Genomic DNA, 13,335 nt, shown 5'->3' on the forward strand with positions numbered 1-13,335 from the left:
TAGATAACCAAAAATAAGCTTTTATTTACGAAAAGCTGATGAAAGAAACTGTTTAACAACAAAACAATCGGAACAGGCAATACGACCAAAACAAAAAAACGGAATATCACTAAATCGGCTATTATAGCTGCAGATTTAAATAAAATACATCAAAGCCTTGAATGATAGGCTATTTGGAACTGATTTGTTAAATTAAATACTCATGACGAGAATCAGAAAGTCTCTGATATCAGGAGTCAGACAGAAGTCATATTTTACCTGTAATGATCGAGATGAACAGCAGAAAGCTCCTCATTGTGATGATCTTGGATACTGAAATCTTCAGTGAGAATATTCTCTGCACTACTTCTGTAACATTGTTTTTATCTGTGCGTTGATATTGATCACAGCTGTGTTTCCTGAGGTGATATGTTGGGTTAGCTAAAAGTACCCTATCTTCTTCCTTCATCTTTCTTCTCTCATCCGTGTGTTTTTGTATTTGACAGCGTTATTACTATCAGCCCCATAGCTTGTGCTCAAACAGATTGTTGTTCCTAACTGTTAATTAATGTACCACTAGCCCAGGACTTCACGATCAAAATTAACTTGGTTCAAAATTGCACTTTTTCAAAGCAATTTAAGCAACATCCGAGCATTACTGTTTATCACAATGCAAATGTAAAGTTAAACAATGTCACTAAGTAGTTCCCTGTGTTATTTTAATATTGGTTATGGTTGTTTAGGGAAGTGTTCTAGATAATGAGGTTTGAGCCCTATAGAGTTAGAAATGTTTGTGAAAGCTAGATGAGTGTAGGAGAAATGTTCTTCCCTTTGTTGTTTTGAAGAAGAATGAATGTGATATCAGGAATGTTTATTTAAATCAAACTTCTTTCCCAAAAAAACATCCAAACAGAAAAACGTACATGATGTCAAACCTGAGGTTCTAATGAGAAAAAAATGTCCCTTTACTTTTACTAGAGGAGTTCTTTGACTTTGGAAAAGCCCCTATAAAATCTCAAAGGAGCCAAGCTTTCTTTGCATTTTTCTGAAATATTGTTACATTTTTCTCTGTTGGTGTTTTAATTTTGGTGTTCTATTCATTCATTTTTGCTTCTCTGAGTAAAGCACTATTGTTCGGTGCCATATACACATCTGCAACAGTGTTTCCCCTAGGATGGATTCATAGCAGCGGTGCTACAGATGTAGCGCTTCGTTTCAGACGCCTACCCGGGCGGGTCCGTGATCGGCACGGGGTGGGCCCCTGCTGAAAAGGAAAACCCCCCCGCAGGACTTGAAACGCCCCCTTGATAAATGCATTTAATTATAATGAAACCAGCAGCAATGGATCATGGATCCACCAGGGGGAGCCGTGAAAAGCTGCCACACTGGAACTCATGTGAAATAAACAGCTGATCTACAGGGATCTGATATAGCGGATATTTGTTAAGATCCATATATGTCACGGATAGGATCACATTCTGTGCTAAGTAAGAGACATGTAATCATTTACTAAACATCACCATGTTTTTATTTAACAAAATAATGTTTAATTCACGTTGGCGTAATTTACGCCGCGTAAGTAAAAAACCATCACTATGTTTTTAGATCAGGAAATGCATCCAGGGTCAAAACAAACGATGTTCGATCGTGATCCTCGCGATCATTTAATGTATCATATTTCGCGAGTTGAAATTAATGCACTACATTTAATCCACGTGAGTTTACAACAACGACAATAATCGCTTTGTTTTTATATCACATCCGACGCAGCGGCTCTCTACCGATCACCCTAATCCCACGGGCAAACAATAATATGTACAGTGTTCATAGTTTACTGTATTATTAGTGTCTAATATTACTGCTATAATAATCACACATTGAGTTGTTGTTGAAATCAGACCGTCGTTTTTTTTAAACGCTCTGAATGAAATGGCAGCTCTCAGGTGATCAGCTGTGTGTTTACACAATAACATATGCATAGTAATTTAATACCTTCCAACACACATTGTAAGAACAGTTCTGTTTCATATGAGTGTTGAGAGCCGTATCCACAAATCTACTAATTTTGCCCTCAGTGCACCAGATTGATGCATTTAACTTCAATTTAAATAAAAACATCTTCTGTTGTAACAACAATAACATTATAAATAGTAACATAGCATGGTATTGCACATTTACTGTAGCTTTGAGTGTTACTGGCCTGAGATATTTTTATTACATGAATGAAGGTGACTGAGGCTTTTTAATATAGACTTTTCAGTGTCCCACATTTTGCACAGAACTGTCCCACATTAGGAAAACAGATTGTCTGAGACAACTTGGCACTAAGAGTACTAATATGTCTACCATTTCTTGTATGAGTTTAATATCTGCATGTTCTCTTTGGTTTGATTAGGACACATCCTGGGGATTTCAGAATGTTACTGGATTTTGATTTATTGTATCGGCTTCATGTCGCAATATATTCCCGAAGTCTGAAATGCAAAAATGTTCCACATTAGGGCAATTCACCCTACATTTAATCATTTTGTTTATTTTTAACGAAATAAATGTGGTTTAATCCATCATGAAATTAATGTAGGCTATTTACTTAGTACATATCTGACATTAACGATTAACACACTGTTCATACTGCTCACAGGCTGATATCTAGTGTATTCATACCCCTCACTGTTTATTCATCATTCAATTCATTATATATTTATTCTGTAGATTGTGAACATTACTTTTCACTTTACTGCTTGTTGCACCTGGTTAGAAGCTAAACTGCATTTCGTTGTCTCAGTACCTGTAATCTGTGCAATAACAATAAAGTTGAATCTAATCTTGAGCAGGAACTAATGTAGGCTATTTACTTAGTAGGCCTACATATCTGACATGAACGATTAAACACGTTTGTGCATTCTTTATGAATGCAAACCGAGTCATTTCGTTTATTTTTAACGAAATAAATGTGATTTAATCCACATAATTTACTGTGTTAATTGTTTACTTAGTATTGTTTAACTTGAATGTTCTTCACTTTTTAAATGCCTCTGTGATGTTCTGCTACCCATTTCCCCTCGGGGACTAATAAACGAATACTATGACATTAACGATTAAACACATGTGTGCATTCTTTATGAATGCAAACCGAGTCAAGCCGACTCTAATAAACGAATACTATATATTGAACGTCTATTGAATGGCCTTTGTATGTATACAGTACAGTATAGCCCAACCATTTACACCTTCCTTTTTTCCCGTCAAGAGTTTGAATTGGAGAAAGGTAATCGGTGGTGCTTTTATAGCCTATTGCATAATAACTGTGTGATTTATATTGCTTTTCAAATGCATATGGCCACCCATTTACACGGCTCTTCCCGTCAAGAATATGAATAGAACTTAGTTAGATCACTTTACATTTCTGCGAATGAATTTTTAATCACACACGTCTCCCCATCCCGAAAATAAAAAGAGGAAAACATTTTCAAGTTCAGTTTTCACCATTTTATTTAAAATAACTGACATACAGTAACAGACACATGCTAGGCCTATCTGCTGCGGAAACCAGGACGAGCGATTTCGGGATCTGTTTTTCTGGGGCTCCTCAGTCTCTCGTTTACCCGGCTCCTGATCTTATGCCACTGGTCAATGTTCAGATTTGGGAACCGATTGGAAACATAAGACTCAATCTGTTGCTTCACATTGAGGGGAAGAGGCATTTTCCCATTGGTCCCAGTCCAGTTGGTTATTTTCACCATTCTCCCATAGTCTATGTTACAAATGGCGTTATGGCCATGAACATATTAGCAGCATAGATCTCAGGGCGATGCTGTCCCTTAAAAAAGCTGTCCTGGTAAAAACTTTCCTCTCGTTCTGAGGAAACAGCCCTGGTGGGTTCATCAGGAGTGACCGCCGATACTGAGACAACGAAATGCAGTTTAGCTTCTAACCAGGAGCAACAAGCAGTAAAGTGAAAAGTAATGTTCACAATCTACAGAATAAAATATATAATTAATTGAATGATGAATAAACAGTGAGGGGTATGAATACACTATATCAGCCTGTGAGCAGTATGAACAGTTGTGTATGAATATGCTAAGATATATAAGTATGAAAACGGTAGGACCATACCGTTCTCCAGCCCCAACCCCCCCATGTTTCATATGTATGTTGGGGGACCCTTTGTTTAAAACTAATTGGCCATCGGAATGTGTGGAGTCACATTCCACAGCTCTCCCCCCCTCCTGTGATCCCCCGCACACAGAGAAAGAAATATCAAACATTTAATAAAAGTGAAAAACAATGAACAAGACTTAACGTATTCATCATAATTAATTATATTTATTTCGTTTGGATGTAGGTGATCTTCTACTATATGAACATTTTGGACCCAAAATCACAACATATATGTAAAAACAGATTTTGAAAATGATTTTATTTTTCACAACATAAACATACACAACGAAACCATTTAAAAGCTGGAAATATATACATGGGATGTGACTATGATAATGTGAAAGTTTGATTGAGGTAGCATGGGATTTCATTCTGATAAGGCAAAAGTGTTATTATAAATATAATACAAATATATATATATATACACATTATGTACAAAAAAAAAATTTTTTTCTGTCTTTATCTGTGCCACGCTTCAAAGCGGTTTCTGTCAACTACGACACAGAGGGCAACATCACAGATTCCTCCTCCTCCATGTCAAAAAACAAGCTTAAAGCTTGACTCACGTTCAGAGTTCTCTTCATCATAGTTGAGTCTTCAAAACTCTAAATATATCTAACTATATCTACATTTTCAATGTTTGTTTGTCACTTTACTTCAATCGCAGTCTCCCGCAGCCTCTCTTCGTCTCCCGCAGCCTGTCTTCGTATATCTTCGTCTCTCTCCATTTCCCGCCGTCTCTCTTCGGTTCCCGCCGTCCCTCTTTGTCTCGTTTCGTATCACTCCGTTTACCTAATTACCTCACCCCTTCCTGGTAAATACATCCTGTTGAGCAGAATCTACAGTTTCCAGTATTTTCCGTTTCGTAAAATGATAAAATACGGCGAAAATATTAAAATATGTGCTTCCATTATTCATACTTCTGAAATATATCTGTATTAACTTTATATCATCGTATGTCCGTGTTTATTGGGTATTTTTGCATGAAACAAAGACTGGCATATAGTTTCGAGCCAGTACTTTCGAGCCAATACACATATACATCCTGTTGAGCAGGATCTACAGTTTCCAGTATTTTCCGTTTCGTAAAATGATCAAATATGGCGAAGATATTCAAATATGTGCTTCCATATTTCATACTTTTGAAATGTATTAACTTTATATCATCGTATCTCCGGGTTTACTGGGTCTTTTGCATGAATCAAAGACTGGGATATACAGTAGTTTCAAGCCAGCACTTTCGACAGAAACACACGGCAATGTTGTCCGGACTGTTGTTTTTATGCGGCAACCGGCTTGAACAGGTCATGTGATCTGATCACGCCGGCGTGACGGTCGACTCCAAAGGGTTAATATTAAATACATATAAGTATTTTTACAACTTGTATTTAGAAATACTCTGTTGTAATTATTGATGCATACATGTGTTCATCCATTTAATGTGGCATCTGCTATAATGGGGTTAATGTATGATATTACTTAATAATACAATACATTATAATATATGATATGATAATTACATTTTAGTTTTATTCATTTCTTATTTCATAGTTTCTCATTATTATTATTATTTTTATCGCTCATCTTATTTTTGATTTTATTAATCTGTGTGAATCTGTGCTGTCCTGTTTTTCACTCTCACCCTGTTGCTGTTTGAACTACTGAATTTCCCCACGGGATTAATAAAGGTCCATCTTATCTTATCTTAATGTATAAGTTGATTTACTTCAATCTACTGTACAATATTACAGGAAATATACTGCATAAAGCAAACTATATACTTTATTTGATCTAAAATATTGATGTTTTCTACAACACCCATTGTGTATTTGTGAATGAAGCGCCATCTCATGGTTAAATCCTGTAATTGAACAAATGGGGAAATTGGGCAACGCCCTCTAGCAATTTGGGCAACACCCCAGCCCCTGGCATCCGCTGGGCTTTTGACTGGGACACACCCTTTTAAGTCTGATCTGGAGTGCTACATCTGTAAGGCACGTGGGCCTAGCATAATGTGAGCGCGTGGAATTTTTTAGCGCGTGGGAAGTGCGCCCCGCCAATTTGTTTCTATGTGTGTGCCAGCACAAGAAAGGCTCTTGAGGCCTAGTACCAGGGCCGGTTCTTGCCAATTTGCTGTCCTAGACGAGATTTTAGGCGAGATTTTATATATAAAGAATAAATGAAAAATCTCTACAAAAGACAAATACACTACAAAAACAGAAACGTATTGACATAGGCAGAGATGGGGTCGTTACTAAAAAAAAGTAATATATTACATATTACATATTACTTTTAAAAAAAAGTAATATATTACACTACTTCGTTACTCTCTACATAAAGTAATTTGTTACTTTACTCGTTACTTTACTCGCAGCCCGCCCCTCCCTGCAGGCAGATCACGCAGACTGCTAAAGTTTCAAATGTTCTCTTTAGTTCAGTTTCCATTGTCGCATAAGACTGATCCAGATCCTGAATGTTTTCCTATCTGACCGTGGCTGTCCTCTGTCTCCTGCTATCTGACCGTGGCTGTCCTCTGTCTCCTGCTATCTGACCATGGCTGTCCTCTGTCTCCTGCTATCTGACCGTGGCTGTCCTCGGTCTCCTGCTATCTGTATATTTTTCGCAGTCTATCTCTGCTCACGCTGTTGCGTCGGCGTGTTCTCCTGCGTGTTGGCCATGTGTTGCACTGGAGCCAGACTGGAGCACACCGCAAAGACTTCAGCCGAGCACGTACGAACTGCGCATGCGTGATTGGCAATAACTCTCCTTACCAGCAGGCGGCGGTAGTGTGTATTCGTCATTCAAAACAGGCAACAACCGGAAAACAGAGAAGAAAGAACAGACTACGTGTGATATAAATAAACAACAGCTATGTGCGTTAGCTTCACCTTAGCATGTGTTCTTTGCAGGTGTTTGTTGAGGTTTGATTATGACTGATTTTAGAAAGTAACGAAGTAACGCGTGTCGGGGCGATGTTAGTAACTGTAGTGTGATTACTGAATTATAAAAGTAACGCGTTACACTACTCCGTTACCGACAAAGTAATATTTTACAGTAACGCGTTACTTTGTAATGCGTTACACCCAACTCTGGACATAGGTAATATACATCAAAATGGCTTCAAATATATTCAGTATTGTATGAACATGTTTTAATTGGGGGGAGAACGTCACATCCTCTAGGGGTTCAAGATTTTCTTGAACACAAGTCAAATGCTTCAATCTGGTGCACTTTGAGCAGACCATTACTAGAGACCTGATCTAGGAGGTACAACTCTAAAACACCCATATGAAAAAGATCGGTTTACATTTTAATAATCAAATAAGTATGTGAACATAACCAATAACCTACCATAGCCAATAACAAATAAATGTAACTTATTTTATTTTGTTGTTCATTTATATCTTATTTTACCTAGTTAACATTGATTTATTTATGCATATTTTTGTATCTCCAACTTTAAACGATATTTTTGGTTTACTGTCCGATAGTATACATTGGAATGATTTCAAACCTGTTTTTATTTATCCTAATAATTATAAAGGAGTGCCTTGGAAATATGTGTTTACATCATTTGTAAACACATATTGTTTGAGACCCCACTGAGATAACTTAGACTAAAATTAACTATCTAAACACTCAGAGTCCTTTACCTCACTGAGCCTCAGTCTGACAGGAGAGCTCTCCTCCACCCTGGTTAGAAAACATCTACTTCTTATATCCGTTAGCGCAGCTAGCACCAGATGCTAATACAACAGCGCCGGTACCGTTCCCCCCTCGTCTCTCTTCGCTCTCTATCCCTTGCTCGCTCGCACTTTGGCTGTGAGCTGCGGCGCCTGATAAGCCAACATCCACTTTCATCACTTACGCGCCCATCGTACAGGCAAAATGAAAAGTGTAACCAGGGGTGAAAAGGGTGGTTACATTTACTTAATTAATTATGAATGTTGTTACAAAGTCAAGGCCAAAAAATTAGGATGAGCGGCAACGGTCAAAAATGTTTTTTCCCCTCCCAGAGATACCAGCGCAGCGCCCCCCAGATCTGGAGCCCTAGGCGAACCTGCCCTATGCCAAAAATGGGCCCTGCCAGTACAATACAGTGGCAATGTCCTCAAGGATTAGCAAAAATACACCTTATACTAAATAAAAAATTCAACTGCTGCGCCTGCGCCACCGCTATTTGTATATACTGTAGGGGAAACACTGTGCAATATCAATTAAAGGATCATTAAGCTCACTCGATTCAAAGGTATACCTTTTTTATTATCAATATAAAATCAAGTTGTCGCTGTGTCTCTATGGAAAGAGTTAAAAGTTGTCACTGATCAAAGTTAAAAATGATTGCTTATGCTAAGTGGGGAAATAAGCTATAGAAAAAAAACGTATCCAGCTGTTTTCACCACAAGGCTCTGCATCCAACCTCGTGTTCAGCAAGGAGCAAATGGTGTATCATGTGAATGCAGCTTAAGGCTTTTGTCGTTGGATAACGTTTGGTTGAACAAAAGTGGCAGCTGGTACTTTCACAAGTTAGTTCTCTTTGTGCATTTGAGATATAAACACTTTCAGTCTCCCCTACTGTAACAATTAAACCTGCTGTTCTGACACAATATCAATACGTCTGACATGAAATATAAGTTGCCTAATGATGTATCTGCTTGCAAAGAAAAACAAAATGTCTTTCAAATAATTTTCCAGTTCCTTTCTTCACGATTTCCAACAATAAACAAAGTGGATGATTTGAGTGAATATCAGGATTCAGGTCCCCAACATCCTAATATCTGTGTGTATATTCCTATAAGTCTGATCTGGATCTCACTGTAAATAACATCAAAAATGAATGAGCTGATGGTCAACATTTAGTAGATATTATAATTCCCTGCCTGAATCTTTCCTCATTGCTGCTGTGTCTTGTTGACGGTAGAGTACAGAGGGTCCGCTGGAGAGGGGCTGGTTCACATTAGAGCAGGTTGGTATCTCTCCGTCCTTCACAGCAGAATAATCACATTCAGAGGAGCTGGGATTGGTCATCAGTAACCTCAGCGCTTCACCAGAGCCGGTTTCTAAAGGTTGATGGTAGAATAATGCAGCGAGGCAGAGGGGTTTGTGGGAAAGTTGGCTGTGGAATTAATCTTGTTATAGCATTTTCCTGAGTCTGGCTTCAGGGGGCACTCCTGTATCTCCTCGTAGATATAATCCTTCCAGGGAAGGAATGAAAAATAAAGTTGATTCAATACAACAATAAACACTAAACATTCAAAGTGTGCTTAACGTTGTAGACATAAATTAATTAGAGTTTCTTAATGAAAACATTAGTTTTGTGATTGTCTCTGTGCATCCACTGATTTTAATTAACTATCACAGAGTAACTTTAAATCTATACATTTCCAATCTGCATATCTGACTGAAGAGGATAAGGGCCACATGTAAACACATATTTGAAAGTGATTTTTTGTTCTGTTCTGTAGATTAAAGTCAGTTTTCTGATATTGAAAAAGCCAGAATTCTGACTTTTAATCTCAAAACTAATGATCAAAGGCATATCTCTTGAACTAAAACGGTGAAAACAAAATTAATTAATTAGAATTATTTTTGGCATATTTGAAATAATGATTATCTTCAGAAAGCCTCTAGAAACGGGGCCAGGGAGTAATTAGGGTCCGGTGCCTTGCTCAAGGGGCACTTCACAGTGGCCCAGGCGTGAACTCGGTCCAACGTCCAAGCCTACAAACTGAACCACCCGCCCCAAAGCACAGTATGTACATGTATACACTTACATCTCGTCGTGATGCGCTGCTGCTTCATCTCTTTTATTTTTGATTAACCTAGCAGAAAACAAAGTTAACTATCAGCCCCATAGCTTGTGCTCAAACAGATTGTTGTTCCTAACTGTTAATTAATGTACCACTAGCCCAGGACTTCACGATCAAAATTAACTTGGTTCAAAATTGCACTTTTTCAAAGCAATTTAAGCAACATCCGAGCATTACTGTTTATCACAATGCAAATGTAAGTTAAACAATGTCACTAAGTAGTTCCCTGTGTTATTTTAATATTGGTTATGGTTGTTTAGGGAAGTGTTCTAGATAATGAGGTTTGAGCCCTATAGAGTTAGAAATGTTTGTGAAAGCTAGATGAGTGTAGGAGAAATGTTCTTCCCTTTGTTGTTTTGAAGAAGAATGAATGTGATATCAGGAATGTTTATTTAAATCAAACTTCTTTCCCAAAAAACATCCAAACAGAAAAACGTACATGATGTCAAACCTGAGGTTCTAATGAGAAAAAAATGTCCCTTTACTTTTACTAGAGGAGTTCTTTGACTTTGGAAAAGCCCCTATAAAATCTCAAAGGAGCCAAGCTTTCTTTGCATTTTTCTGAAATATTGTTACATTTTTCTCTGTTGGTGTTTTTAATTTTGGTGTTCTATTCATTCATTTTGCTTCTCTGAGTAAAGCACTATTGTTCGGTGCCATATACACATCTGCAAACAGTGTTTCCCCTAGGATGGATTCATAGCAGCGGTGTGCTACAGATGTAGCGCTTCGTTTCAGACGCCTACCCGGGCGGGTCCCGTGATCGGCACGGGGTGGGCCCCTGCTGAAAAGGAAAACCCCCCCGCAGGACTTGAAACGCCCCCTTGATAAATGCATTTAATTATAATGAAACCAGCAGCAATGGATCATGGATCCACCAGGGGGAGCCGTGAAGAAAGCTGCCACACTGGAACTCATGTGAAATAAACAGCTGATCTACAGGGATCTGATATAGCGGATATTTGTTAAGATCCATATATGTCACGGATAGGATCACATTCTGTGCTAAGTAAGAGACATGTAATCATTTACTAAACATCACCATGTTTTTATTTAACAAATAATGTTTAATTCACGTTGGCGTAATTTACGCCGCGTAAGTAAAAAACCATCACTATGTTTTTTAGATCAGGAAATGCATCCAGGGTCAAAACAAACGATGTTCGATCGTGCTCCTCGCGATCATTTTAATGTATCATATTTCGCGAGTTGAAATTAATGCACTACATTTAATCCACGTGAGTTTACAACAACGACAATAATCGCTTTGTTTTTTATATCACATCCGACGCAGCGGCTCTCTACCGATCATCCTAATCCCACGGGCAAACAATAATATGTACAGTGTTCATAGTTTACTGTATTATTAGTGTCTAATATTACTGCTATAATAATCACACATTGAGTTGTTGTTGAAATCAGACCGTCGTTTTTTTTAAACGCTCTGAATGAAATGGCAGCTCTCAGGTGATCAGCTGTGTGTTTACACAATAACATATGCATAGTAATTTAATACCTTCCAACACACATTGTAAGAACAGTTCTGTTTCATATGAGTGTTGAGAGCCGTATCCACAAATCTACTAATTTTGCCCTCAGTGCACCAGATTGATGCATTTAACTTCAATTTAAATAAAACATCTTCTGTTGTAACAACAATAACATTATAAATAGTAACATAGCATGGTATTGCACATTTACTGTAGCTTTGAGTGTTACTGGCCTGAGATATTTTTATTACATGAATGAAGGTGACTGAGGCTTTTTTAATATAGACTTTTCAGTGTCCCACATTTTGCACAGAACTGTCCCACATTAGGAAAACAGATTGTCTGAGACAACTTGGCACTAAGAGTACTAATATGTCTACCATTTCTTGTATGAGTTTAATATCTGCATGTTCTCTTTTGGTTTGATTAGGACACATCCTGGGGATTTCAGAATGTTACTGGATTTTGATTTATTGTATCGGCTTCATGTCGCAATATATTCCCGAAGTCTGAAATGCAAAAATGTTCCACATTAGGGCAATTCACCCTACATTTAATCATTTTGTTTATTTTTAACGAAATAAATGTGGTTTAATCCATCATGAAATTAATGTAGGCTATTTACTTAGTACATATCTGACATTAACGATTAACACACTGTTCATACTGCTCACAGGCTGATATCTAGTGTATTCATACCCCCTCACTGTTTATTCATCATTCAATTCATTATATATTTTATTCTGTAGATTGTGAACATTACTTTTCACTTTACTGCTTGTTGCACCTGGTTAGAAGCTAAACTGCATTTCGTTGTCTCAGTACCTGTAATCTGTGCAATAACAATAAAGTTGAATCTAATCTTGAGCAGGAACTAATGTAGGCTATTTACTTAGTAGGCCTACATATCTGACATGAACGATTAAACACGTTTGTGCATTCTTTATGAATGCAAACCGAGTCATTTCGTTTATTTTTAACGAAATAAATGTGATTTAATCCACATAATTTACTGTGTTAATTGTTTACTTAGTATTGTTTAACTTGAATGTTCTTCACTTTTTAAATGCCTCTGTGATGTTCTGCTACCCATTTCCCCTCGGGGACTAATAAACGAATACTATGACATTAACGATTAAACACATGTGTGCATTCTTTATGAATGCAAACCGAGTCAAGCCGACTCTAATAAACGAATACTATATATTGAACGTCTATTGAATGGCCTTTGTATGTATACAGTACAGTATAGCCCAACCATTTACACCTTCCTTTTTTTCCCGTCAAGAGTTTGAATTGGAGAAAGGTAATCGGTGGTGCTTTTATAGCCTATTGCATAATAACTGTGTGATTTATATTGCTTTTCAAATGCATATGGCCACCCATTTACACGGCTCTTCCCGTCAAGAATATGAATAGAACTTAGTTAGATCACTTTACATTTCTGCGAATGAATTTTTAATCACACACGTCTCCCCATCCCGAAAATAAAAAGAGGAAAACATTTTCAAGTTCAGTTTTCACCATTTTATTTAAAATAACTGACATACAGTAACAGACACATGCTAGGCCTATCTGCTGCGGAAACCAGGACGAGCGATTTCGGGATCTGTTTTTTCTGGGGCTCCTCAGTCTCTCGTTTACCCGGCTCCTGATCTTATGCCACTGGTCAATGTTCAGATTTGGGAACCGATTGGAAACATAAGACTCAATCTGTTGCTTCACATTGAGGGGAAGAGGCATTTTCCCATTGGTCCCAGTCCAGTTGGTTATTTTCACCATTCTCCCATAGTCTATGTTACAAATGGCGTTATGGCCATGAACATATTAGCAGCATAGATCTCAGGGCGATGCTGTCCCTTAAAAAAGCTGTCCTGGTAAAAACTTTCCTCTCG

Source organism: Pseudochaenichthys georgianus, chromosome 5, assembly GCF_902827115.2.
Source record: "Pseudochaenichthys georgianus chromosome 5, fPseGeo1.2, whole genome shotgun sequence".
NCBI classification, from domain to species: domain Eukaryota; kingdom Metazoa; phylum Chordata; class Actinopteri; order Perciformes; family Channichthyidae; genus Pseudochaenichthys; species Pseudochaenichthys georgianus.